Source organism: Rhinopithecus roxellana, chromosome 18, assembly GCF_007565055.1.
Source record: "Rhinopithecus roxellana isolate Shanxi Qingling chromosome 18, ASM756505v1, whole genome shotgun sequence".
In the NCBI taxonomy this organism is placed as follows: domain Eukaryota; kingdom Metazoa; phylum Chordata; class Mammalia; order Primates; family Cercopithecidae; genus Rhinopithecus; species Rhinopithecus roxellana.
The window spans coordinates 95,619,797-95,624,327 of NC_044566.1; the positions used below are offsets into that span (position 1 = coordinate 95,619,797).

Consider the following 4,531-nt stretch of genomic DNA (forward strand, 5'->3'; position numbering starts at 1 on the left):
GTTTTTTTACCTTATTTTTCAACTATATTCTCTTTGCCCTTATTTCCTATTCAGTTTATGTGGTATGCATTTCTACAAGCCTCCCAATATACCGAAAGGCAAGAAGAAGCGTTTTTATATGACATTGCAATTCTCAGCATGAGTGTCTCTGGCTTTGCAAATTTTCGTTGGCCTGTGTAGTCACATGCCATCTTTCCTTTGACATTCGATACATACCTGAACCATATGAGCCCAGGAAGGCAGCACCAATGCAAATGTTAGTTTAATTCAAACATAATTGGGAATCAAATTTTTCAGAAAGGTACATCATGCAATGAGCTCCCAATGCAAGTGAAAGTGACTTTAGTATTAATGGTAAAATTATCACTAATACTATTATTATCTGTGCTATTTTTTCTTTAACTGGTTGGTATATTTAAAAAAACAAAAAAAACTAACGGAAATTTGGTTGGGAAATTTTCCTCTTTATAACATAGTACATGAATCAGTAGGAATTGTTCATTCATTCTGTTTTGTTGTTTTAATGTGACCAGGAAACATGGAGAGTAGCTAATAAATCCTTGATGATACTCAGGCTGCCTTTGATTTTACTGTCCTCTTGTTTCTGTTGCTAATGTTGGGTTAATTGCAGCACATAATTTACCAGATAGCAACAGCAGGTATGTGCCACATAATTTTTTATTCAGACCTGTAACAGTGTCTCATACATGGTAGATGCTTCATATTTGCTGAATAAAGGATTGTAAGAATAAAGGAATGAGTGGATGAAGAATAAAACAAGTCAGGCTAAATCTTAAACATGAGCTCTGGCAGGCCGGGCTTGGTGCCTCATGCCTGTAATATCAGCACTTTGGGAGGCCGAGGCAGGCAGATCACAAGGTCAGGAGATTGAGACCATCCTGGCCACCATGGTGAAACTCCGTCTTTACTAAAACACAAAAAATGAGACAGGCATGGTGGTGCGCGCCTATAGTCCCAACTACTCAGGAGGCTGAGGCAGGGGAATTGCTTGAACCCAGGAGGCAGAGATTGCAGTGAGTCGAGATTGTGCCACTACACTCCAGTCTGGAGACAGAGCGAGACTCTGTCTCAAATTAAAAAAAAAAAAAAAAAAAAAAAAAAAAAACTCTGGCAAGGCCGTATAAGAAAAAGGAATTCCACTGTGGGCAACTCAGAATTCATGGTAGAAAACACCTGTTACTAAGAGAAGCTAAACTTTTTCTTAGTATTGGAGTTGCCAAAACATTGTTTTAGGCTTTTATCATTCCTAAGAGGTGTTATTTAAAGCTGGATCCCTGGTAAGACTGTTGAGATGGTATAAAGGATTCCAGGCACCTGAATTTTATCTCATGTGTCAACTGTTCTTCCTTGCTCTAAAAAAAAAAGGGCAGCTGGAAAAGAACCAAATGCAGGGGAAATGAAAACAAAGAATTCAACAGCCAAGCTTCATCTTATATAGTGCAGGACTGGCTACTTAATTTGAAGAGCCTTGTGCATGAACTCAGAGCCTTGTTCAAAATTTTTAAGAATTTCAAGACCACAACAGAGGACTGAACCGAGCTTTGGTTTCTTCTAAGTGTGGGGTCGTTTACACATAAAGCTAGCTCTGCATATATCTTCCTAGTCCCTTGTTATTTTTGAACAAACAGAATTGAATAGCTCTGATATAAGCAAACTTTTATTTGTAACCCTGTTTAATAGAATGTTCTGCAATGATGGAAATGCTGTATATCTGCACTGTCTAATGTGTAGCCACAACCTACCTGTGGTTAATGAACTCTTAGAATGTGGCTAATGTGACTTGAAATGTGGCTAGTGCTACTGACTAACTGTATTTTAATTTTATTTAAGTTTAATAATATACATTTAAATAGCCATACGTGGATGTGGCCAATGGCTACCATATTGGACAGAGCCATTTAATAAATTAACCAAACCAAAGACAATAAAGAAAGTAGTTTCATATAGAAAGAATCTGTAACAATAGAAAGCAAGGGATCGTTTTTTATTTTTTACATTTTTCCCCAAAAGCATTGTTTTTACTAATACAGAGTCCTAACCACTTCAGTGGTGGGAGGAGCGGGAGAGGCTCCTGTTTCAATCCAGAGACCTCCATAAAGTTGGTTTGTTGTTACCAAACACAGAGGAAGTGGCATCACGGATTTGGTAAACTAAGGACAATGTTTAGTCTCTCTGTGCTGGAACAACAAGGTGTGGTGAATCTCTGCTCATGTAAGAATCCTGAATTCAGGAATTTCATCTGTAACTACTCGAATTTCTCTCTCTGAAGGTTTGAGATCATTGATAGCACAGTGGAAAGGCATGTAATTGCCACTGTGTTCAAATGTCCAGGCAAATTTTTTCTTCACTTCAATGAAGCTGGTTGACTCAGCTTGTTTAACTCCTGCTGCAGTGGCTTTAAACCCAGAGTAGTAACCCGCAGCATCACACTTGTACACCTGAGGGCCTAGTTCTTCAAATATACTAATTAAAATCGTACAACAACCAAGAGACCTCATTTCAGCATTCTGTGTATAGACCTGAGTAGTATCAGTAATTCCTTCTACACAGTATGTCCACAGGAATCTAATAAACATATTTGCAATTAGCTGCCTTATATTGTGCCCTCTGTTCCCGGGATCTGCTGTCAGCGGTCACTCCTGTGATCACACAGCCAGTGTTTTTGGTCATCTTGATTAAGTGAGTCCTGGAATCCAACAATTTGTCAGGTACTATCGTCTGTGTGACAATTACTGCACAGTCTTTCTTTCTGACAGCTACTGATGTAAGGCCACCCTGGTTAATAGCCTTAAAAGCATATTCTACTTGGTAGAGCCGGCCTTCGGGTGAAAAAATTATAAGGTGGCAGCCAAAACCAGTGCCAGAATCATGGAACGTGTTGGTACACCCACTACTTCACTCACAGTCTCTGGTGTAATATCTCTTATATTAACTGTCTTGAGCAACTGACAGCAGCTACAGTTGCATGCTATCCCAATGGGAAATTGCGGCATAGCTTCTAAACTCATAAATAGAACAAGAAATGTCTTTAAGACACAGAACTGTGAAACTTGGAGGAGATCCCTGCCTAAAAATTTTGGTAAGGGTAGAGTGTTTCCATGGCAATGAAGAATCCATCCAAATGTAATTAAAAGTGAGGGACTAGGGGATCTGTATTGTTCGGCTCTAGTACATTTTGCCTTTATATTTTTCTAAGCCACTGATATGCTAATAGACAATATTTGTTCAGGACTGAAGTGACAAGTCATTGTAAGAAGAAAAAGGACACAGTCCTCTTAAAGAAACAGCAACTCTTCAGATACAGTGAAAAGGAAAGATGTATTGTTGCTACTATTTGGAATTCCTTTGAGTCGTGAGCAGAGGAGTCATTATTTATGGTTTTCCACTTAGGATCACATTTCCTCCCTGAGGACGCTGTCAGGTTACCCTTTAAGGACTCTCCCTTGGTCCTTCCCAAGAAGTACCTGCCCTGGTTCTCCAGCCAGGTTCCAGTCCGCAGCCATTTCTGCCGGCTCTTCTCCACTCCAACCCCAGGCCCAAGGCTATGGCCATGGGCAGCTTTGAGAGGCTCCATAAAGGAGTTGACAGATCCAGTGGCAAACGGTGACAACCACTGTCCTCGCAGTTTTAATGCTGACCAGTTTTGTTGTATATATTTGGAAAGAAGTCAGTCATTTGAAAAAATTATACAGCAAATATTATTGGTATGAGTGAATGAGTTTTGTGCATTTTTATTTTGTTTTAGTTACAAATCACATGTCCCTGGGTGCTGAAGGAAAATGCAGGGAGTTGTTGAAACCAGCTGCTCAAGTGAGCTAATTCCTCTTCCAGAAAGATGTTTATTGCTAGAAAAACAATCAAAAGGCCAAAATCATTCTCAAAAGGAAATAATGTGAATGACTTAATTAGCAATTGTCTGTGTTTAGGATGTGGGGAAAATCCAGTGACATGGGTCTACGGAAAGGTCCTCGTGGCACGTGAGGCAACAGAAGGAATGAAAAGAGGGAAGGAGCAGGGAAGGAGGAGTAAACACAGCTGAATTGGCTTAAGAGGTCCAGGCATGCCTAGCCCAACTCTTCCATCAACTTTCATGGCATAAACTCTGCAATTACTTGTTTGCTCTTGCTGTTGCCCCAGGACAGCAGTGCCTGGGGTCAACTATAAAGGCAGCAAAAGATCAGAAGTTGGGCTCTCTAGGCAGTGAGTATTGAGAGTCTCACTTACGTTACAAGGAACAACCAGCTTAATCCAGGGATTCTCAGTGGGAAAGGAGCAGAGCTCAATCTGTAGTGGAAGGAGGTTCCCAGATTTCCAGGGCAGGGGAAAGACTGGCTTTTTCTACAGTGAGCCACAGGAATTTTTTTTTTTTTTTTTTTTTTGTGAGACGGAGTCTCGCTCTGTAACCCGTACTGGAGTGCAGTGGCGCAATCTTGGCTCACTGCAAGCTCCGCCTTCCAGGTTTACACCATTCTCCTGCCTCAGCCTCCCCAGTAGCTGAGACTACAGGCAC

The 4,531-nt window shown here is 40.7% G+C and overlaps 1 pseudogene; it reads right to left on the reverse strand.

Moving 5' to 3' along the window:
* Window positions 1-2,228: 2,228 nt before the first annotated feature.
* Window positions 2,229-3,595, reverse strand: LOC104681009 (annotated as a pseudogene).
* Between the last annotated feature and the right edge of the window lie 936 nt (window positions 3,596-4,531).